At 42.5% G+C, this 25,477-nt stretch overlaps 1 long non-coding RNA gene across 1 annotated transcript in view; it reads right to left on the minus strand.

Annotated features, from left to right (window-relative positions):
- The window catches only part of LOC140525063 (uncharacterized), a 210,092-nt gene that overhangs the window by 159,952 nt on the left and 24,663 nt on the right, over positions 1-25,477 (minus strand). The window lies entirely within an intron of this gene.

A 25,477-nucleotide genomic window follows, 5' to 3' on the forward strand; every position in this document is an offset into this window, starting at 1 on the left:
ATAAGAAATGGCAAATTTGGGGAATCCAGAGAAACATAGGGAGACATGTCTAAACAGATGCGGAGTGAAGAGAGTAGAACCAGAAGAACAATATGAACGCTATCGCAAACATGTAAATGAAATTCACAAGGAAAGGCACTTCAGACTAAATACTACGCCCATTTCAGGTCCTAAACAACAGATGAGAACACACACTTCTCTCCTCTTAATAAATAACTAGACTGTGGTTGTAGAGGGTCTAGTGGCAATCACTGTTGACCGGTTTTGTTTATCTTTCGTTCTTTTTTTTTTTTATTTTGTAATGTTTAACAATCACTGCCATACAATTGCGATTTTATCCCTCCCCACCTACTCCCCACTACCCCCCTCCCTCCCCACGACTGCATACAATTCTGTATAGATTCTACATATACTTTCCTATTGAGTATATTTTCACTATAGTCATGCTATGCAGTCAGACTAAGATAAATGAAAGAAATCGTATAACAAATCAGAACATGATACACAAACACATACACATACACAAACATGATCTGCTACAATATGTGAGTGACTTCCATATTTCTCTCTCTGAGTGTGGAAGGCATTTTGCCTTGAGATCCTCCATTGGGATTTTTTTTTTTTTTTTTTGGTAAGAAGTTCTTGTGTTATTACAAAAATCTAAGTCTACCAGAAAAAACTCTCACACACTGTGGTTGTTGCTGTGCATAAAGTTCTCCTGGTTCTGCTCCTTTCACTCAGCATCAGGCCTCTCTGAAGTCTTCTTGTTCATCATTTCTTATGGCACAATAGTACTCCATTACATTCATATACCATAATTTATTCAGCCATTCCCCAATTGATGGACATCCCCTTGACTTCCAGTTTTTGGCAACTACATAGAGTGCTGCTATAAATATTTTTGTACATGTGGGACCCTTTCCCATTTTTATGATCTCTTGGGGATATAGTCCTAGTAGCGATATTGCTGGGTCAAAGGGTATGCACATTTTTGTAGCCCTTTGGGCATAGTTCCAAATTGCTCTCCAGAATGGTTGGATGCGCTCGCAGCTCCACCAACAATGAATTAGTGTTCCAACTTTCCCACATCCTCTCCAGCATTTATCATTTTCTTGTTCTGTCATGTTTGCCAATCTTATAGGTGTGATGTGGTACCTCAGAGTTGTTTTGATTTGCATCTCTCTAACCAATAGTGATTTAGAGCATTTTTTCATATGATTATAGATAGCTTTAATTTCTTCCTCTGAAAATTGCCTGTTCATATCCTTTGACCATTTATCAATTGGGGAATGACTTGTATGATTATACATTTGCATCAGTTCTCTATATATTCTAGAAATGAGGCCTTTATCCCCGAGCTTAGCTGTAAAAATTCTTTCCCAATTTACTACATCCCTCCGGATTTTGGTTGCATTGGGTTTGGTTGTGCAAAAACTTCTCAGTTTAATGTAATCAAAGTTATCCATTTTGCATTTCATAATGCATTCTATCTCTCCTTTAGTAAAGAATTCTTCCCTTCTCCATAGATCTGATAAATACACTATTCCTTGCTTCTCCAGTTTATTCATGGTATCAATCTTTATACCTAAATCATGTACCCATTTGGACTTTATTCTTGTGTACGGTGTCAGGTATGGGTCTATGCCTAATTTCTGCCACACTGTTATCCAGTTTTCCCAGCAATTTTTGTCAAACAATGAGTTCTTATCCCAGAAGCTGGGGTCATTGGGTTTATCAAACAGAAGGTTGCTATATTCCTTGCCTACTGCATCTTGAGTGCCAAGTCTATTCCACTTGTCTACCTCTCTGTTTCTTAGCCAATACCAAGTGGTTTTGATAATTGCTGCTTTATAGTACAGTTTGAGGTCTGGTAGTGCTAGGCCACCTTCCCAAGCATTTCTTTTCATTAGTCCCTTTGATATTCTGGACCTTTTGTTTTTCCAAATGAATTTTGATATTATTTTGTCCAGCTCTAGAAAGTAATTGTCTGATAGTTTAATTGGTATGGCACTTATCTTTCGTTCTTACAAGGGAAGGTTTTGTAGTAGGGACTGAGCCTCAGTTTCCTCATCTGTAAAATAAGGGAATTAGATGGCCTCTGACATCTTTTCCAACTCTTTATATATGACTCTGTGATTCTATGACTAAGGTAGAAAAAGCCAAAAGAATCAATAAAGAAAATAAAATAAAGAACAGGAGACATGCTCTCTGGGCCTCTCTTTGCCAATAGTTTGCTATGTGACCATGAGTAAGACCCTTCCCCTCCATGGGTTTCCGTTGCCTCATCTGTTTGTATAGTGAGGGGCTGGCACTAGACAAGCTAAGGTCCCTTCTAGTTCTGACACTCATTCTGTGAGTCTAGGGCCAGGCACATGAGGTGCAGCTGGTATGACTGGAGTCATTAACAAAGGGCAGTTGAGTCTGTAGCCTTCTGATTTGGGGTTGTTGAATGTCTCTGGCATCATTGCACACCCCCTCCTTCATACTCCCCCAAGAAATAGAAGGCATGGAAAGAGGTCCATCTCTGAGCAAAGTCTGGCCCCAAACCCATTTTCTCTTGAAGAGAACATGCTCTGGGCAGGGTGGCAGCCAGCTTCCTCAGACGCTAAAACAACTCATGAAAAACAACAGAATCAGAGAGAGATTTCATTATAGTTTTGGGCCTCAGCCAAAGAGAGCCCCGAGGCTGCACTCATGCAGGATGGAGCTAGGCATGGCTCTTCAGGGGCTAGGGGTTGCCACTGCCACAGCCCCCAGCTTGGTGATTAGAGGAGGTGGAATTGCTCTGTTCTGGGGAGAAAATTACCCTGTAGGTCTTATCCCAAGGGGTTGTGGGGATAAGGATGAGGTCAGTGAAGGCAGAAGAGAAGAAAAGTTCCAGGTAACACAGTGGAAACCACATTGGTTAAAAAGTCAGGGGGTCTTGATTCAAATCCTTCTTCTCTCTTCTACTAGCTATATGACCTAAAGAAAGTAATTTCTCTCTGTGCCTGTTTCTCACTGTAAGAGGAGACCTGGGCTAGTTGATCTCTAAGAGCCCTTCCAGCTCCAAATCCCATGGACCCCCATACACTAGCAATGATGACTCCCTTTAGTCACTGGGAGCTGGTGGGACCTTAGAGTTGTCTTGTACTACTCATTCCTTTGACAAAGGAGGAAACTGAAGCCCAAGGACAGGAAGACCTTGTTCAAAGTCATAAAGCAAGTTACTGGTAAATTGGGACTAGATTTCAATCTAGTACACTTTTAAACTTTGCTCCTCTCTCTAGAATGCCAATCAGGAGATGTCTGTATGTTACCCTGACATTAATCCATCAATACCATTAGCAAGGAGGAGTTTGTCAGAGGAGCTGTCTGAGCCACCAAGAACATTACACTGAAGAAACAGAACACAGGCTGCATATGTGGTGATATGGAAAGCCAGAGTAGAAAGGGGACATTGGCTGGTCAATGTGTCCTCAAGGAATACTGCTATGGTTGGGAATTCTGAGCATCCCTCTAGGTGGAGATGAAGGGGGAAAGGGAAAGGAATAAGTATTTTTATAGTACCTACTATGTACCAGGCACTTTATAATTATTATCTCATTTGATCCACACAACAACTCTGTGAAATAGGTGCTATTATTGTCTTCATTTAACAGTTGAGGAAACTAAGGCAAAGAGAGGCTAAGTGTCTTGCCAGGGTCACACAGCTAATAAGTGCCTGAGGCTGCATTTGAACTCAGATCTTTCTGACTGCAGGTCCAACACTCTATCCACTATACCACTAGTTGCGTAGGCTGGTCTCAAGAAGCAGAAGAAAAATTAACCTAAATCCAAGTCATCCTCACTTCTCACCATCCTGCACGTGCTGTACAAGATACAAGGATGGGACTGGATGAGTGATTTCATTGACATAAGGGATGTTTAGATGAGAAAACTCTCTTCTACCAGGGCAAGTCAGCACCTTCTCTGAAACTTATACTACCAGACAGTTGCCTATGGCACTAGAATCACACAGCAAGTGTGACTCAGGGGCTTGACTCAAACCTATGTCTTCATTACTTCAAGGCTAGCTTCTATTTTCTATGCCACCCTGATCTGACCCTCTGCTACCTGACTCATCTTCCTAAGATGCACCTTTTCAGGCACACCACTTCTTCACCAAGAAAGCTCCAGTGAATCCCTGTTGCCTTCTAAAGAAAGTATTGATTCCTTTGTCTGGTAGTCAAGGCTTTCCACAATCCAGTCATCACCAACTTTCCAGTCATAGCTTGAAAGTAATGCATGTTTCAGTGCATCCTCAGTGCCCTCATTCCTGCTTCCTCCTGTCTGTGGATTTCACCCACCTTATCCTACCCTTTCCTACCCCACTGCCATGGCTGCCTGTTGGTATCTTCTTCCTTCAAGGCCCAGCTCTGGTGACACCACCTCCCTGAAGACTTCCTTGATTTCCTCATTAGGCATGAACCTTCCTTCCGCACCCAACCTTTCATCTTTCTCCTTCTGACCTCTCTATGGCACATATCCTGTTGTAACTTCTATTTTTGTTTTGAGTTCATGTATGGTCCCCTGTGTTAAGTCATAAGCTGGCTTCATAAGCTCTGTCTAAAAGGCAGAAACCGTCTTTTCAGTCTTCCCATCTGCAGCACCTTGTACAATACTCTGTGACTAGTAGGTGCTTAATAAATGTCTGTTGCCTTAAAACTGAATTTCAAGGATCTGGATTAGCATGGAACAGATACCCAAGGAAGCCCCGGCTCTCCTTCCTACAATGGCTTCCCAAATAAAGACTAGAGATGGGTAGAATGGAAGTTGTAGGATGGCAGAATGAGGGCAACTTTACACAGCAGAGAGAAGCTTTGCAGACAGAGGGCCTGGGTTCAAATTTTGTCTGCGACACTTATATGTGACCTTGAATAAGTCACTTGACTTTCCCGCACCTCAGTTTCCTCATTTATATAATGAGGGCTTTGGACAGGATTATCCGTGAGGTTTCTTCCAGTTCCTCATCTCTGATCCAATGGTTCTGTAAAGGGACCAACTAGAGTGTAAGTAGGTACAAACAATGTTTTGTTTGTATCACCAGTGCCCACCAGAGGGCTTCGCAATTTTTTTTGCCAAGACCTGTGATTTCCTTGATAAAGAGAACTCCCAGTGAGGCAACTTTCTTTACCAACACAGATTGACACCTGTGCAATTTATCAAGTACATACTATGTCTATTATTTGCTAGGGATATAGGTATGAAAGTGAGACAGTCTCTACCCTGGAGGGGCTTACATTCTACTACAGGGATATAGCATGTTCACAGATACACATACACAACAGACATCCCCAAAATGCACAGTGATTGAGATAGGGAACAACTGGGTGAATTGGGAAAGGCCTCTTAAAGGAGGTAACACTTGACAGCAATAGGGGACTGGTATTTGGGGAAGACATAATTTGTTCTGTTTAGGAGTCTGACACTCTGATGAGACATTCAGGTAGAGATGTCTAGCAAGTAGCTTGAAATGCAAAACTGGAGCTCAGGAGAGTACTGAAGGTTGCATATACAGATTCAAGAACCAGTTGCATGAAGTTTATTTGTCTGGCATTCAAAGCTTTACAAAAGCTAGTTCCAATTATATGGGACCTAAGATCAAGTATATTTAGAGAAGAGATTTATAGAAGGATGTGGAGAAGAATTGAACAGGATGAGAAAGCATAGATGGGTAGATGCTTACCCTGTTTGAAAGGATAAACAGGACCATCAAAGAATCAAAGCATGGCTGGATGGGCACCCCCTTGAGGAAATGCATTTATATACACAGATACCTGCCCATCTGTTTCTCTATCTTTGACTTCATTTTTCTTCTCTTTCTCCATTTCTCTCCCTCATCCTCTCTCTTTCTTCTCTGTCTCTGTTTATTTCTCTGTCTCTCTGCCTCTCTTTTTCTGCCTCTGTCTGTCTCTTTCTGTCTCTGTCCACTTTCTGCTCTACCTCTATCTTTATCTGTCTCTCTCCATGCATGTGTTTGTGTGTGTTCATCCTTCCTTGCTGAAGAAGACCATGCCATGAGAGAAATGATGACATGATTTGCACTTGAATTTGTTTTGAGTGAAGGAGGGCTGTGCAGGTCACCAGCCTCACTTCTCCTCCACAGCCATCTGAATCCAGTGACTACATATTCATCAGGGTGACTGGAGATGACCCAGGATGAGGCAATTGGGATTAAGTGACTTGCCCAAGGTCACACAGCTAGTGAGTGTCAAGTGTCTGAGGTGAGATTCGAACTCAGGTCCTCTTGACTCCTGCACTGGTGCTCTATCCACTGCACCACCTAGCTACCCCGATGTGTTTATGTGTATGTATGTATATATGTATATATTTACAAATATAAGTTGGACAGAGGCCACAGATGAATAAAAAGCTGTGTCCTGAATTAAGGAAAAGAGACAGACTAGATCAGCATTTGGGGATCTCCGGACCACTTTACAACTTATAAAAATAATTCAGGAACCCACAAATAACTTTTGTTTTATGGGTTATATCTTTTTTTTTTTTACCATATTTGAAGTTAAAACATCTTAGTAGTATCATGAAAGTAGTTTTGACCTCACAGATACCCTGAAAGAGTCTACAGAACCCTCTGGAGTTTCTGAATCACATTTAGAGAACCACTGAGCTAGAAGATATTTGGGGAACTGTGTAAAACTTCTGATAATCTCAAAATGTTCATTGCTCCTCAAAATCCATCATTTCCTAACATTAATGTGTTCCCAGTGATGCTGAGTGACTATAATAAGAACACTAATAATTCACATTTCTTTAGAAACCTAGGGCTTACACAACACTTACCCCACAATAATAGTCCAACGAGGCAAGAAGTATTATTATTATTTACTCTTTGAAATTTGAGGGAATTGAAGTTTAGAGAAGTTAAATGACTTAAACAGGATCACTTAGCTAGTATGTATGGGAACTAGCATCTGAATTCAAGTGAACTGCCTCCAAATGCGATGCTTTTTTCCACCACAGAATGCCACAAATCATAAACTTTCACTGTCTTCAAAGAATCAAAACAACAACCCAAAGGGCAATGGCAAAGTGTCCAGAGTGTGTAAAGAGACCTCAGTACAGGGTGTCCCAAAAATCTCAGTGCAGTTTGAAGCTTTAATATCTTAAAACTGCATTAAGACTTTTGGGACACCCTGAATTTTACCAAGGATTACCTGAGCATAGAAGTGAAGTAAGATACATCAATAATGTCTATGATGAGAAAAGGAGGCAGGCCTATGACAAGAGATGGATGGCCCAAATATGACGTTAGTACTGCTAAGATATTAAAATGACAAGATGAAAGTCTCTAGTGCATTAAATGGATTATACGATCATATATTCAGAGCTGGAAGGGACTCTAGAGCTAGCTAATCAAGTCCAAGTGTCTCATTTTTTAATGACAGGTGTTTTACAATTACCAGAAGCATTGGTGACACTGTGGATAGAGTGCTAGGTCTAGAGTCAGAAAGAACTGAGTGTAAGTAAGACCTCAGATACCTACTATGCAGCCTTTAGCAAGTCACTTAACCTGTGTCTGCTCAGTTTCCTCATCTATAAAATAAGGATCATGATAACCCATACCACACTGGGTTATTGGGGAGTAATGTGAGACATTTGTAAAGTATTTTGCAAACCTTAAAGCAATATATAAATACTGTCTATAGATGGTGATGATGATGAAGATGATGATGATGGTGGTTCTGGTGGTGGTGCTGCTGGTGGTGGTGGTAGAATGTGAGACTCCCAAAAGATTACAATTTCAGCACTGAAAGGGACCTCAGACAACTTCTAGGTTGTTACCGAGACTAGGGAAGGGAAGGGCCTCACCAAGGAAATCACAGTTTAACCAGAGCCTCAAAGTATTATTATTCTCCTGTACTCAAAGGGAATGGGGGAGAGTAAGAGATGAATGGAGGTTTTCCTGGGGTGATGGAGCCACAAATGTTAGCAAGCTGGAGGCAAAGGGTTGGAGTGAGTGCTGCCCATGGTGCTGAAACTGCCAGTCATTTGACACCTGCCTGCAGACCAAAGATAAACTGCTGCCCCCTCCCCAACACACACACTCACACATGCGTGTGCTCACACAAACACACACACACATCAACAGCAGCAGTACCACCATCATCACAGCACAACTGTTGCCACCAAGGGCATCAAACTGGGTAAATGCTCCACCTACCCCAGTCACATCAGACATCAGCTTGTGTTAGAAAAAGAACTGTAGTTAAATACAGAGCTAGCTCTGATTTTTATACTTATTATTTAAGTATTTATTTATACATATTATTTGAGCTTATTATTTAACTTTTCTGGACTATAGTTCCCTCATCTGTAAAATGAGGAGAAGAGTTGTACTAGATAATTTCTAAAACCCCTATTCTAACTTATGTCTCTAGGACCCAGCCCCATTAGTAGCTATTGAGCTCACCAGCTTCCCTGTGTTGAGGATATACATATTCAGTGGATGCCACTCTAGAATTGTACTTTTGCACAACCTGACCTCCCAATGAATAACTTAATTTAATTCTATAAACATTTTGGTGTGTAAAATAGAAAGAACAGCAGACTTAGAGCCAAAACACAAGCAGCCACAAACCAGGCTCCAACAAACTATGAGAAATTGAGAATGTTAATTCAACTCTCTGCACCTCAGTTTTCTCACCTATAAAATGAGAATAAGAAAATTAAAAGGCTATCCTCTCCCCCTCTCTTCAAAAAGGACCAAAATGTTAATCAAAATACTTGAGCCACTTAACTCATAGGGTTGTTGTAAGCATTAAGTGAAATTCTGTATGCAAAGTACTTTGGAAACCTGAAGGTGTTCCATAAATATCAGCTATTAGTCTCCTTATTAAGCACCAGCAATGTGAAGGGCTCCATTCTCAGCACCGAAGAGACCCTGATTTTAAGGAATTTATCTACTTACAAAAGACAAAATACAAGCATCCAAATAAATGATTATAGAAACCAGAGCAGAAGATAATTCAGAAATCACCTAATCCAATCCCCTTATTGCACTGAGTCCTAGAGAGAGGAAGGGATTTTCCCAAGGTCAAAAAACAAGTGCTTTCCACTGCACCAGAGCGGTGCCTCCTATTCCACTAATGCAGTACCTAGTGTCTGTTCCCTACATTCCTGGGTGCTGTGACAAGTGAGTGTCTTGTTCTTAAAAGAGGTTGTTGTTCAGCCATATCTGACTCTTTGTGACCCCATCTGGGGATTTTTTGGCAAAGATACTGGAATGGTTTGCCATTCTTTCTCCAGCTCATTTTATAGAGGAGGAAACTGAAGTATGCAGGGTTAAGTGACTTGCCCAGGGTCATATAGCTAATATGTGTCTAAGGCCATATTTGAAGATGACTCTTCCTGACTTCAGAGCCAGTGCTCTATGCTCTGTGCCACCTAGCTGCCTTCTTAAAAGAGGTTCTGTTGTTTCTCAGTCATGTCAGATTCTTTGTGACCATTTTGGGGATTTTCTTGGCAAAGATACCAGAGTAGTTTGCCATTTCCTTCTCCAGCTCATTTTACAGATGAGGAACTGAGGCAAGCAGGAGTAAGGGACAAGCCATAAGTCACACAGCCAGTAAGAGTCTGAGTCGATATTTGAACTCAGGAAGATGAGTCCTTCTGACTCTGGGCCCAGGGCTCTGTGCACTATGGCACCCCCTTGCCGGAATTGTGTTAGTTATGCTTTGTCTTCCATGTTTTGGGGAAGTTGGGTTTTCCTTGCTGATCTCCCCACTGTGGGTCTGTATCTAAAGGATATCTAAGGAATATGAACTTAGTTTTAAGCTGGTTAAACCAATGACAGCTCACTGACATGAGGAGAATCGCACCTCATGCCCATCTATCCTTAACTGCCTGTGTTAAAAGCTTGAACTTTACCCATCACTAGAGGGAGCAGAATCAGACAGTTGGATGGGGTAAAAAGCAGCCATCACAATAACAGGGAAAGTCAATCACTCAGTCACCATGCATTTATTAAGCACTTACTACATAAGTTTACATTAGCATGGTGCTAAGTACTAAGGAAACAACAACAACAAAAAAATCGTCCATGTCCTCAAGGAACTTATATTCTCATGAGGGAGATTTCATCACACTCTAAACTGTCTGAGAGCTGCATGCTGGTCCCAGCTCTTTCACTCACTCACTCAGTCAACAAGCACTTGTTCTGATGTGCTAGGCACTGGCGATGCCATGAAAAAAATGAAACAATTCCTGCCTGCACCAGGGCTTTTTTTCAACCAGCAGAAGCAACACACACACACACACACACACACACACACACACACATATATATACACACACATATATATGTATATATGTATGTATGTGTATATATGTATATATGTATGTATATGTATGTGTATGTATACGTATAGATAGATAGATATAGATACATATATATATGTGAGATGACATATAATGTACTTTATAAACCTTAAAACATTATCTAAATGCTACCTAGAAGTATTAATATTAAGTAAATATATACTACATACAAGGTACTTTGGGAAATGGAAGTACCAGCAGTTAGGAACAGGGTCAAGTGGTGGTTGAGACAGCTTTGAATGAAGGTAAGTATTTCATAAGATGGAAGTAGGGAGAAGTATATTCCAGACACCAGAGACAGCCTTTGCAAGGCCCTGGAGGAGGAGGGAATGAAGTTCTGTGTATGAGCAACAGCAAATGGGCCAGTTTGGCTGGACTATGAAATGAATGAAGCGGGGTAATGTGTAATAAGACATTAACTTGCTGTGTGACCTTGAGAAAATCCCTTTTCCTCCCTGGATCTCAGTTTCTCTTGCATGAGAAAGTGGGATGTGATGACACCTGAGTTCTTCTCTAGCTCTGAGTTTCTATGATTATTTGTGTGAATGTCTCTTATCTGCTACAAGATCACAAGTCCATACTTCTGTAGCCCCTGATACTTCTGAAAAGGTCAGTGAAAACTGCTCAAGGTTACATGGACAGCCGAGCTCAGTTTTGTATCCATCTTCTAAGTACAAATCCATTGTTCAAGCAGGATGATCCTATACTATGACCCCTCCCTTCCCCCCTCAAATTCTCTGTGCACTGATTTGAAGCACTGGTCTCACCCCTCACCACCTGGAAATGCCAGTGCCTGTTGGAGGGAGCACTGGTTAAGAGCTCAGTTAAACAGACAGCACAAGGGCCTTGACCAAGCCCCAGCACTGTCTCACCATTTTTTCTCTTTTTCTGCCAGAACAGCTTCCTTTCTGATGTCTAAAAGGCCTTCCCCTTTTAAAACCCCTTTGAGGATGAGAGAAACCCCACACACACACCCACCATAAAGTCTAGCATCTCAATTACCCAGTGTCCTACAGGGTCCACATCCCATTTCTCCCTGAAGCCCATGGACTCAGACTCTATCCCAAGGAAATCTGTTATGCCCAGTGACTGCTGCTGATGGCGAGGGCCTCATTGAAAAGAGCTTTCCTTTGGCCAGGATTGTCTGGCCAGGGGAAGGCTTCCCGACAGATTAAGAGAAATGTCGGCCTCAATCTCATTCGTATTCTAGTCGGGCTGGCAGCTTCAGTGTGGCTGAGAAAAGCAAGAGGAGAGAAGGCCCTCAGAGGATGCCGAGAGATGATTCCTCTCCGATTCCAATTTATTTTCTATCATTAATGCCTTTGAAAAACCCCACATGCTCAGCAAACAGAGAGAGTGCAGTGTATGGGGAGGAAGGGGCAGGATGGAGGAACCTCAGAATCCAGCCAGTCCTCTGCAGTAGAGCATCACAGGGCAGCAGGAAGAGGCCTAGATTGGGAAAAAGAGACCCAGATTCCCATCTCATCACACTCCTTTGGTTCTTTGGACTTGTTTCTTCCCCTGTGAAATGAGAAGGTTGGACTAGGATCTGTATGGTCTCTTCCAAGGCCGGCTAGGTAGTGATAGACCTGGAATCAGAAAGATTAAACCTGAGTTCTAATCCAACTTCAGACACTTAATTAGCCCTGTGACCCTGGGCAAGGCACTGAGCCCTTGTTTGCCTCAGTTTGCTCATCTGTAAAATGGGGATAATAATAGCATCAATCTCTCAGGATTGCTGCGAGGATAAAATAACATTTGTAAAGTGCTTAATATTGTACCTGGCACTGTATAAAATGTGAGATTATTATTATTGTTGTTACCATTACAGACATAAATACTATCATCCCACCACTTCAGACATCTTCTGCCTGTGTGACCTTGGGTACGTTACTTTAACCTTCCTGGGTCTCAGTTTCCTCATCTGTTCAATGAAGGGATTAGGTTAGGCAGCCTTAGGTCCCTTAAGCCTCTATATCTGTGACCTTATGATCCTGTAATGTTACTCAGTCAAAAGTCTTCCCCTGACTCTTCCACTAGCTGTCTGCCCCTGGTCAAGTCACATGACTTCTAAGAACCACACTAAATCAAAGAATTTGAGATTTGGAAGGGGCCTCAGCAGCCACTTCATCTAATCACCACATGGAACCTACTCTGCAACTCTAATCCACTATCACCTACTTAACAAGTGTCAGTTTCTTCATCTGTAAAATGGGAATAATGATAAATAAAACCTACCCTGTGTACCTCAATGAATTATTATTGGGAGTATTAAATGAGGGAAAGGGCATGGTGACCAATGGCATGTCTGTTGCCCAGAGAACAGCCTAGCTAAGTTTGGGGAAGTTCATCACCAGGTTGGCCACAAGATGGTGAACATTTTTGGCCCCTGTACCTCTCAAAGACCATTGATTATGTTATAGAGGGGGTGTAATCTGGGTCCATGAAAGAATACAACCAATGATACAAATCCTCAACATACTGAAGAAGTAAAAGGAAAAATGAATGTAAAAGTGCTTTATGAAACTTTAAGTATGATACACGTATGATGGTACTGATGAATGTCAACTCTTTGTGAGGAAAGATCTTTTCATTCTTAGTACTTGTCCCAGGAACTTGGATAGAGCACTGGACCTGGGTCAGGAAGATCTGAATTCATATCTGACCCCAGGCACTGGCTAGATGTGTGAACCTGGTCAAGTCACTTAACCCCTATTTTGCTTCACTTCCTCATCTGTAAAATGGGGACACCCTGAAGAAGAAAAATAGAAACTCCAGTATCTTTGCCAAGAAAACCCCAAATGGGGTCACATAGAGTTGGACACAACTGAATGACTGAACTACAGCACTTGTGTCTGTAACACCTAGGACAGTGCTTGGCACACAGCATGGGCTTAACAAATACTTGACAATTGATTCCTACGAATTTTTATTCCTGTTAATATTCTCATTAGAACAAAGTTGCCGTGATTATTTTTTTTTTGAATTTCACTTTTTGGCCACCATAGCTCTTGGGGAATATTTACAAAGGCATGGAGAGATTTTCATCAATGTTGGTAGAAGAACCCCACTCCTACCCCCAGCAATGAAGTCGCTGATTTAGTTGGTGCTGGGATTTGAGTTATAGAATCATACATTGAAATCTGGAAAGGATCTCAGAAGCATGTAGTCTAACCCCTTCATTTTTCGTAGGAGGATATTGAGGCCCAAGAAGGTTAAGAGACTTGTCCAAAGTCATACATAATGAGTGGTAGAGCCAAGAATTTGAACCCAGGTCCTTAAACTTCAAATCGAGCATTCCATCCGCAGTATCATGGTGTGGGGCAGGGAGAAGAGAAGGAAATTCTTATTATGGAAAGCCTAACATAATGGAAAAGCACTAGATTTGGAGGCAAAAAACCTGAGATCAATCATCCAAAAAGCATTTATTAAACACTTACAGGCAAGGCACTGTACTAAGCCTTGAGGATACAAAGCCAAAATTGAAACAGTCCCTGCCTTCAAAGGGATTACGTTCTATCAAGGAAGACAATGTGTGTGTATATAAGAACATATAAAATATAAAGAAACGTCCTGATTATAATAATATTAAAATTAATCATCATTAGCATTTCTACAGTTCTTGAAGGTTTACAAAATTTGATCCTCACAACAATCCTGGGAGGAAGGCACTATTATTATCCCCACTTTACAGATGAGGAAACTGAGGCTCAAAGTGGTAAAGTGATTTGCCTAGGGTTCTACAGACAGCAAGTGTCTGAGGCTGGATTCAAATTCAGATCTGGTTGATGCCCCAAATCCAGAATGCTCTCCACTGTACTACCTAGCAGTCCCTACCACTTAATAATAGAGTCACCTTGGCCAAGTTAATTCCCCACTTAAGTTTCAGCCTCTTCCCCCCTTTAAAAGAGAGTTGACCTGGATGGCTTCTGAGGTTTCTTCCACTTCCAATCCTATCATGCTTTGCAGTTTTGACATAAAACATATTCATTCATATCCTTGGTATGGATGTAGCCCTGTTGGATGTAGCCCAAGGCAGTGCTTGCGGAGCATTATCTAAATGCTAGCTAGAAGTAGTATTATTAAGTAAATACATGCTACACACAAGCTGGAAAGGTCCCACCAGGCACAGGTTGGAGGAGCTGTGTGCCTGGCATCCAAGCACAAAGAGGCAGTTTCTAATAGCTATGATAGCTAGTATTTTTGTCACACTTTAAGTTTTGCAAAGCTCTTTCTCATTTGATCTTCACAACAACCCTGGAAAATGGGTACTATTATTATCCCCATTTCAAAGGTAAGAAAACAGGTTGACAGAAGATAAGTGACTTGCCAAGGGTAACACAGCTAGGAAATATCTGAGGCTAGATTTGAACTCAGATCTTCCCAAAGCTCTATACACTGCACCCTTTAGCCACTTAAGTTTGTCGCTAAAGGAGTGACCACAGCAACTCATAAAACAATCTGTTACAATTTTGAACCTGGGTCATTGGAGGGCATCCCTCCACAGATCTCCAAAGTGCTAATGCATCATTATCAGTGAGAGCTATAGTGCAAAGAATACCGTACTTGGAATCAGAAGACCTGGGTTTGGATATTGGCTCTGTAATTAATATCTGTGTCACCTTGGAAAAGTCACATTATTTGGCTGGCGCTCTCCTTCTCTGTAAAATGAAAGGGTTGGACTACAGGGTCTCTATAATTCCTTCTAGACCTGAGACTGTCGTCCTATTCCAGATGGTCTACAGTTCAAAATAATTGTGGCAACTCATGTAACTAGAGGGTGTGGGAAGCACTTTTCTCATAAGAACTCAACAGTACAAATGGGAAAACTGAGGCTAACAATGATCACAAGCCCTGATTCCTGCTCACACTGATCATCCATATCGGGGCTAGGTCTAGTGCTCGGGTCTCCCATCTCACCACATTGCTTCAGTAAATCCTGGCTCACAGCAATCCCCACCCTGCCCCTTTCTGGGTAATGCTCAGACAAGAATGTTTCTAGGAAACCAGTGATAAGAAAGGACACTGTAGCCCAAGGCAATCTAGAAGAGAGCTGCCTGACACCCCAAATTCTAGTCCAGGAATTCTTCATCTTTTTTGTCTTCGGGAACCCTTTATCAATCTGGTCAAATCTGTGAACCCCTTCTCAGAATAGTGTTTCTAAATGCATGAAATACATAAAATCACAAAGGAAACCCATTATCTCAAAATAAAGATGTATTTTTTTTTTTTTGTCCTCTCCATGTTTAGAGAGTCTGGGTTAAGAATTCAAGGTCTAGAAAAATGTCCTCAGGCTTCTCAAAACATTTTTCTGTGCACTATCTTTTTTTAAACAGAATTTTTCCTTAGTGAGGGATGTTAGAATTCATTTGGACCCCCAGAAATGTTGGGAGCTAGGCCTAGAAGATCTTATCATTCCCATTTCAAAGGTAAACAAACTGAGGGCCAAAGCTGGGCAGAGATTCATCCATGATTACACAGCAAATCCGTGGCAGAGTGAGGACTCAGAACCAGCCTTCCTGATTCCCATTTTAGGTGGCTCCTCCCCCAACCACCTTCTCCCTGCCAAGATATTAGCAAGGAGGGAGGGAGTATTCCATGAAAGGCAAAATGAGGGGTTGAAGTGAAAAATAAAACAAGATAGATAGATTTTTTTTCCTCTTCCATAATGTAAAGAAAATTGCTTTTAGTGACTATCTGTGGTTTTAAAAGCAATTACAGTTTTGGGGGGAACTTCCTCAAGATGGAGCAAAAGTGACTAGGAACAAGGTACGGAAAGGTTTTTTTTTCTTTAAATAATGTTAGCATCAAGCAAAGGCAAAAGGAGAAAAGACTTTAATGACAGCAATTCCTGGTGGCAGAAATTGTGGAGATAAAATATTTAGAGACCCACTGGGGAGGGAGCTGCGAACTGGAAGCCAGGACTGGCCAGGGACCCCGGCTTTGCCAGGGAGCCTGGGGAAGATGGACAAAGAGGAGAGATGGGGAATCACCTTCTCCCCATCAACCAATCAGATACAAACACAGGAACCAGTCCAAAGCATCTGCAGGGCTCCAGCTGTCTGGGGTTAGGAGCAGGTGCTGGATTTGATGCTAGATGGAGGAGAGGGAGGGAGAAGCTGCAGAGGAGCCACAGCCAGAGTCCCAGTTGGGTTCTCTGCTCCTTCCCCTCCAAGTTACGGCTCTCCTACAGGATCTCAATAATTCACACCAGGCTGAGAGAGTCGGTGGATGCAAGGAGGTGAGGTTGGGCAGAAGGCATCTTGGGTTCAAACACTGGAGATGCCATTGATTTCCATGTAAATTTGGACAGCTCCTTTCTCTATCTTGTACTTTCTCTTTCTCTCCTAAAAACTGAGAGAACTGGACAAGATGACTTCTAAGGAACTTTCCTGTCCTAAAGCCTAGAACCCAAAGGAGAATATCACAGAATCCTCATGAATGCCCAATAGCCTTCCCACCTAGACTACCAAATAATCTTTCCTTTTCATCCAGACCCAGGGTCTTTATGGGCATCAGGACCTCCTGGTGAGAAAATTTCCAGGGGAATTTCTTGGGGCATTGGGACTTTCTTGGGGTCAGGCAGCCAACAGGAGTCAAAGATGAGACTTGAATCCAAGTCTTTCAGACACTGAGGGAGACTCTGTCTATAATGCCAGGTTACTTCTTAACTTTACCTTTTTTCCTGCACATAGTCTGTTAGATACCAGGCAAGGAGGCAGCACAGCAGATAGAGGACTACAACTTGAGTCAGGAAGACATGGGTTCAAATCCTGCCTCAGACACTTACTAGCTTTGTAATCCTTAGCAAGTCCCAACTTTTGTCTTCCTCAGTTTCTTCATCTGTAAATAAGGATAATAATAGTACCTACCTCCCAGAATTATTATAAAGATTACATGATAGAATAGTTATAATTTTTATAGATAATATTTATAAATATATGATATTTACAATATGTTTTGCAAACCTTAAACATTACATAAAGGCTAGCTATTCCCTCATTACGCTCAATTGTGTATGGGCATTAGTATCCCCATTCTGCAGAAAAGAAAACTGAGATTTATAGAAGTTTAGTGACCTGCCCATCACCTGCAGTGACTGAAAGTCAGGGTTAGGATAAAGCATCTAGCATAGAGCCTGGCCCATGAAAGGGACTTAATAAATACTGAATGGAACTGAATTAAACATCCAGTGATGCTGTCCACTCAGACTGGATCAAAACAATCACACTCTTATGGCAGTGGTATGTGGAAGGAGAATGGAAGGCCTGAATCTCCTCCGGAAAGGAGGGATAATAATCTCCTGCTTCCTGAGGTCTGACCACAAAGAAAACATCATGGCAGGGCAGAACGATCCCTGGACTGGAAGTCAGGGGATCTGGATTAGAGCCTCGGCTTCGAGAGTAACTTACTGTGTGATATTTGAGTCTCCTCTATCCGTAAAGTGAAATAGTTGGGAGGGATAATGGCTAAGGTCCCTTCCAGCTCAAATATTCCATGGTCCTCTGGTCTCTAGTCTGTTTTTATCACTGTGAAACCTTAAGCTAGTGACTTCCTCTCTCTGGGCCTCAGTTTCTTTTTCTTCAAAATGAAGGAATCAGACTAGATAACAGGTAGGGTCCCTTTAAGGTCTAGGACCCTCTGTCCTTAGATTCTTGCTGTTGTTTAGACCTTAAACTCAATATGCCCAACACAGAATCCATTGGGTCTCTCCCACATCCAACCCCTCTGCTTTACTAACTTCTGTCTTGGGCACTACCATCTCAGACCACCATATTCATACCTTGGAGCCAGCTGCAACTCTTCAGATGCTCTCTTCCAATGAGCTTCCATATCTTGTCAACCCCTGATCTCCCTCACATGCTTCCCCTTCTCTCTATTTATACCACGACCCAGTCCAAGTCCATGTTGCCCCTGACTTGGACAGTTAGCTTAGCCTCCTCTATCTGGCTCCATCATCTCCCCTCCCTGATTCCTCCTTTCCACATCTGCCAAAAGGCTATTCCGAAAGTGATCACATCATTCCCTTGTTCGAGATGGCTCCCAATGCCCTTTAGAATAAAATACATCCAATTCCTCAGTTTGGCATTGGATATCTCTCATGATCTGGATTCAGCCTACCTTTCTAGGCTTATTACATATTACTGCCTTTCATGTACTCACCAGCCACACTGTCCCGCTGTTCCTCCCAACTCCAAGACTTTGCAAAGGCTGTTCCTCACACCTGGAATGCCCTCCCTTATTATCTCCTCCTCTTAAAATCCCTAGCTCCATTCAAAGTTCCGCTCAGCCACCTCATATAAGAGGATTTTTCTGATCCATTCAGCTACTAGTGCTCCCCTACTACCATTAACCTATAAACTTTGCGTATATGATCAATGTACTTGTGTATATGCTGCCCCATATCTCTCTCCTCCAATAATAGAATACAAGCTCTATAAGCTTGGGGGCTATTTTCTTTTTTGCCACTGCCTCTCCAGTACCTAGCATTGTGTCTGACATATAGCAGGTGTTCGATAAAGATTTATTGAATGAATGAATGAGCAAGTGAATGAATAAATGAGTGAGTAAATGAATGAATTAATTCTCTGACTACAGGTACCTAAGTGAATTGAAACTGCCTTTCAACTCCCCCTCTAGGTCCTTGATTCTGTCTTCCCTCTCCTACACACACACACACACACACACACACACACACACACACACACAGAGTCCCAAAAGCGCACAAACAGCCAGACTCAAACACACTGAGGCACACAGACCTAGCTCTCTACCTTCGACTGCCTCCATCAGGCACTGAGTCAAAAGACTGTGGAGAAAATGCTACAACACAGACCAAACACTATTCCCCACATGGGGCCCGAAATCCACTCATTTTGTGATGTTTATGTAGGATTCGACTGTGAGATGGTAAGACACAGGCTGAGCCCTTAAACCAGCCCAGGGATAGAAGCAAGGTGGAAAAGTTGAACCTGGCAGGCTTCTAAGAGCAAGGCTGCTTCCAGAAACACCTTCATGCCCTCCAAAAATGGCCTCCCCACACAAAAACTACTTCCTTCCCAAGCCTCAACTCCTGTCTTCCTTCCTTCCTTCATTTAGCCCTTTAACAAACACTCATTGAGCTCCTACTATGTGCCTGGTATTTTGCTAGGAGCTGGAGATACAGAGACAGAAATAGAAGTCCCTACCCTCAGAGAGCTTACATTCCACAAAGAAGACAAAACCCTTCCACCTGCAGAGATTCTCCCACAAGAATTTTGAGGTCCCAAGGTCAGGGGACCTGCCTTGTCTAGGAGAAAAGGTCCTAGGCTGGGTGGAGCTCCCTGCCCTCATGAAGTTTATATTCTTGGGAGACATCAGAGAAATGATGACATGACTTGCACTTGACTTTGTTTTGAGTGAGGGAGGGCTGTGTAAGGTCACCAGCCTCACTTTCTCTTCCTGAGCCATCTGGATTCAGTGACCAGATAGGAAAGAACATATAAATAGATCATTGAATACCAAATATAGACAAGGAAGATCAGGGAAGGCGACTAGCAAGAAATGACATTTGAAATGAGCCTTGGGAGAAACAAGGGGTCCCAGAATCACAGAATAATATAAACAAGGATTTGGGAGCTGGAAGGGGCCTCAGCAACCATTTAGTCTAACACAGACATGAAAAGAAACTCCACAGACAGTCATAGCACAGATTTGAGATTCAAGTTTCCAGAGGAGGTGATATATTCCAAGTAGGAGGTAAAGTCTTTGCAAAAACCTGGAGGGAGGAAATGGAATAGAATGGGGGAAAAGCTGGAGATGCATTGTGAAGGAGAACCATGTGAAACTGGCCTGGAAGGAAAATTTGGACCAAAATGGTGAAAGATTTTCCTTCTTTTTCCTGGAAAACTTTTTATTGTAGGTGGAGTGGGATAGCTGGACACAGTTTAGATGATTCCAATTTTGTTGGCAACATCCAAAGTATCATAATCTGGAGCAAGTCGAACATAGGCCTTCTTCTCTCTACCAGGCAGAATCAGTGTGTTGATCTTGACCATGTCGATGTCACACAGCTTCTTTACTGCCTGCTTGATCTGATGCTTGTTGGCCTTGACATCCACAATGAAGGCGAAGGTGTTGTCCTCAGTCTTCTTCATAGCAGACTCAGTGGTCAAGGGAAACTTAATGATGGCATAGTGATCAAGTTTGCTTCTCTCAGGGGTACTTTTCAGAGGGTATTTGGGCTGCCTCTGAAGTCTTAGTGTCTTGGGTCACTAGAAGGTTGGGGATACCAAGATCTTCTTATTTTTGTTGTTATAGACACCCTTCAACACCACGTTCTTCACCTTCAAGGCCTTGGACTTGGCTTCTGTCTTGGGGGGACAATGGCTCCCTTCTTTGCCTTCAGTACCACCTTGGGAGAAAGCTGGTTAAAGATTTTTAATGTCTTAGTTTATATTTTGTTCTAGAGGCAGTAGGTAGCCACTGAAACTTGTTGAGGAGGAGAGTAGAAGAGTCAGACCTGCATTTCAGGAATATCAATTTGGTAGCTGTGTGGAGGATAAAGTAGAAGAGGGAGAGCCTTCAGTCAAGTCAATCCATCAGAAGGGTACTGCACAATGAGTAATTTGACTTCAGTGTAGACCAAGCTATGGCCTTGTTGTGAGAAGGTCTGTCTCTGATGCCTGCTCTAACACTTAGTAGCTATGTGATTTTGGGCAAGTCGTTTCCTCTCTTTTGTAGCTGTGTGACTTTGGCAAGTCATTTCCTCTCTTCTGAGAGGTTTCTTTCTCTATAAAGTGAAGAGGATTGAACAAAATTATTTCTAAGGTTCTTTCTAACTCTAAATCTTATATGCCTTCCTTGCTATAATGAAAACTCACATTTATATAATGAGGAATAAGGATGGAAGGGCAGAGGAAATGGCCACTTTGGTTGTCACAGGAGGAGAGAGCAGGGCTAGTATTCTCATGTTTAAAAAGAAGAGACAATGGCTCCAAGAAGAAAATCAGCTTATGCAAAGTCGCACAGGAAAGATCATGGCAGAGTTGGGATCAGATCACAAGCTTTCTGGGTCTCATCCCAGTGCTCTTTCTGCCACATTTAGGGGAGCAGTAAGAATTTCTCCTTAACTGTCCCAGACTTTGCATCTAAGGAAAAAGGGGTCATTTGCTTTACAGAGATTCCCTAACCTTCCCTCGGACAAGTGTGCATGTGCATGTACATGGGTGTGATGAGTGGGATGGAGCAAGGATACAGCAAGTTAAGAGCTCCCAACCATCCAGACAGCCAGAGTCAATTACTCCCTCCCACAGCCACCTATGATGTAATGGACAAATCTGTCAAGTCCTAGATCAGCCTAAATAGCCATAAGACTTTGAGCCTTCTCTGAGTCTCACTTTCCTCATCTGTAAAATGGGAGATAAGAAGGCAGCACAAATGGCTCAATTAAGGAAATGGATATCAAGAGAACTGTAAGCCTCAGGGCTACATTCACCTGTGTCCCAACTAAAGCCCCTCCTTTGGCAAAATTAGAAACTCAGCTGAGCTTCTCTTAGATTCTCCTCCTTCACCTTTTAATAAGAACATAGAGCATAAGTATCTCAGGTGGCATTTGAACCCAGGTCCTCCCTTCCAGGCTGGCCCTCTCCATTCACTACCACATAGCATCTCTTCTTGTCCTTATATCCAGCCTCAATCTACCTCACCAGACTCCACCCACTGTTCCTAGTTATGTTACCTGAGGTCTAGCAAATTAAGTCTATTCCCTCTTCTCCATGATGGTCCCTCCAATACTTACAGGTAGCTATCATGTTCCCTCCCCATAAGTCTTCTTTTCTCTAGGCAAAATCTCCCCAGCTCCTCCAACCGATCATCAAAAGGCTTGGACCCCAGAAGCATCCTGGCCTGCACCCTCTGACCATACTCCAGTTTGTCAATGTCCTTTCTGAAATACGATGCTCAGAGCTGGATACAATGCTCTGCATGGGATCTGTCTGAGGAAGAAGATAAAAGGACCATCCCCTCTTCATTCTGGATACTCTCCTTCCCTTAACTGAGTAGCTAGATGGTACAATGGAGAGAACCCTGGAACTAGAGCCAGGAAAACCTGAGATCAAATCTTGCCTCAGTCACTTACTAGCTGTGTGACCCTAAGCAAGTCATTTAACCCCATTTGCCTCAGTTTCCTCACCTGTAAAATGAGCTGGAGTAGGAAATAGCAAATCACTCCAGTATCTTTGCCAAAGTACTGAGCCTTGCTTTCCCCATCTGTAAAATTAGGATGTGGTTATCAGAGAATAGTGGAATCAAGAGGCTTGGATCCTAGCTTCAACCTTTATTGCTAAATCAAATGGGTCATGATGAGTCAGATAAAACTGAAATGACTGAACTACAACAAATTATCATTAAAGTTATCTAAAACTATATTTGCATCCTTGACTTCTGTATCATACTGATGGCTCACTTTGATCTTGCAGTTCACTAGTACCCCCAGGTCTTTTTCACTCAAACCGTTAGCTGTCTCTTAAATGTGAACAAGGATGAGAGGCAGTGGGCAGGGAGTTACTTCTGCTTTCAAGCATCAGAATCCCCAAATCTAGTCTAACTTCATCTTTTATAAATGAGGCCATGGCCCAGACAGCAGAAGAGACTTGCCCAAAGAGAATACAACTCTCCATTTATGTGGCTCCTTTTGGGCCCCTTTGTTTTCTTTGCCTTCTAACAAGTATAGTGTTGTCTTCATTTAATCCCAAAATGTATCCTTCCTGAGAAGGATCAGAAGAGGGTTTGATGTTTCTTACTGCCTCTTGCATGCAGCTTTCTCCCTGGAGGGACACTCACCACCCTCACTGTTGGAAATTAACTGAACAAAGGAACCCCAACTAGAAACTTGTCTTTTCTAATTACCAAGAGAAGAGTCCATGACTGGCCTGCCCATGCTCTTAGCTGAATAAAAGGGACATCAAAAGATCATACAGTTTATAAAATCACAGCATCTCAGAGTCATAGGTCTAAGGCTAGAAAGAACCTTCAAAGTCATCTGGTCCGGTTCCTTCATTTTACAACTGAGGCAACTGAATCGACTACCACCACCACCACCCCAAAAAAGTCAAGTGACTTGCTCAAAGTAAGTGAGAGTCAAGATTTGAACCCAGGTCCTTTGACTCCAAATCCAGTACTCTTTGGATAAATGGGACTTGGTTGGCCATATAGTCTAATCCACCCTTGAACAAGAATCCTCTCTAGAACACCCTTTGCAAAGAGTCATCCAACCTTTGCTTAAAGACTTCTAATGAGAAAGAACATATCGCTGGACCTTCCACTTCAACCCATTCTGCTTTGGGATCACTCTCCTGGTCAGGAAATTGATCCTCGTATTAAACAGAAATCAGTCTCTTTGTATTGTCTACTCATTGCTCCTCATAGCCCTTCATTTACTTGAAGAGAGCTATCATATCCCTCCCCCCAAATCTTCTCTTCTCTAGGCTAATCATTCCCCCCAGGCATTGTTATTTTGAGGGATTTTATTACTCTGCCCTCTCCCATGCTCCCCAGTTTGTCTATGTCCTTTCTAAAATGTGGAACCTAGAATTGAACAGAGAATTTGAGGAATGAACTAATTCAACCCTCTATTTTCCAGATAAGGGAAGTGAGGCTCCGAAAAGGGAATTTTCCCAAAATAACACAAGTCTCCTCTTCCTCTCAGACCAAGGCAGTAGATGCAATGGCATGGGGACAAAGTACCAGGTGAGAACACAGAAATACCTGGGTTCAAATCCTCCTCCTAATATTTACTCTGTGAGAACATGCAAAGCATTCTCTCTCTCAGTTTCCTCATCTGTAAAATGAAATTGGACTCAATAACTGCCTCAACAGTTCCCAGCTCTAAATCTGTGATTCTACTAGGTCTCAGCTCTGTCGCTGACTCTTAGAGCTGAGGTCATCTGATCCAAACCATTCACTTGGTGGGGAAACTAAGGCCTGGAAAGAGGAAAGGTCACATCACGCCATACTTGCACCTGGAGTTCTAACTCTAAGCCAGAAAGTTCTGTCCCCAAACTCTCAGACAGCCCCTGGCCTGGAAGCAGTTCTCTTACTCCCTGGCCTGATCCTCCCCTCCTGCCTCCCAATTCCTTCCTTGACCCTGGGTCCAGCAGCAATGGAGACAAAATGCAGGATTGGTTGGACATGATCCTTCTTTTGAAGGATGGCTGGCTTGTTATTGGTGCCCACTCTTGATGGCAGTAATTGAGGCAGGAAAGAGATCGCCAGTGATGCCAGTGTTCATGAGACAGGCTATTGAGGGGGGAGACAAAAGGGTAGAAAGGGAACTGTCAAAGACTGCAATTTGGAAATCCATCTCAGCTGTCCGGGGTGGGGGAGGGGAGCTGAAAAAGGGGAAGGCTCAGCCAGTGGGGCGTGTTGATGAAGGGAGACCTTGCTTGGATTCCAAGATGCCTGGCAATTCCCACAGGTTCTGCATTCTTCTTTTCCCTCTCCCTTGTTCCTGCCCTATGGATTTAGTTTCTTGACTCAGAAGAACATAACTGGGGTATGGAGTGGAAGAGGGAAGACTAAGGTGATGAGCCTAGATGGTGCTATATAGGATCCACTTCATGATATAGTGTAATACGTCCTGGAGATGGGTTCAAATCCTGCTCATGATACTTACTATGTGACTATGGGCCTCAATTTACCTATCTGTGGATTAGATGGCTTTTTCCAGCACTAAATCCTATGATCCTCTGGGGCTAATTTTGCTGCCAGTAAATCACTGTGTGGGCTCACAAAAGTAATTTATCTGTGCTGAGCCTTGCTTTCCCTCCTCTGTAAAATTAGGATGTGGTTATCAGAGAATGGTGGAATCAGGAGGCTTGGGTCCTAGTTCCAAGCTTTATTGCTAACTCAATATGTGATCTGGAACAAGTCTCTTCATCTCTCTGGGTCTCAGTTTCCTTATCTGTAAAATGAAAGATATGAACTAGAACTTCTCATTGTTGAATTCAGAGGATTTTAGCATCATAAATTGAGAGCTTGAGAAGGCCTTAGACATCATCCATTCCAGCCTCCTCATTTCATGGATGAGGAAACTAAGGCATAGAGTGACTTGCTCAGGTCACATAGCTAGGAAGTGTCT

This window comes from Notamacropus eugenii, chromosome 1 (assembly GCF_028372415.1).
Source record: "Notamacropus eugenii isolate mMacEug1 chromosome 1, mMacEug1.pri_v2, whole genome shotgun sequence".
Taxonomy (NCBI): Eukaryota; Metazoa; Chordata; class Mammalia; order Diprotodontia; family Macropodidae; genus Notamacropus; species Notamacropus eugenii.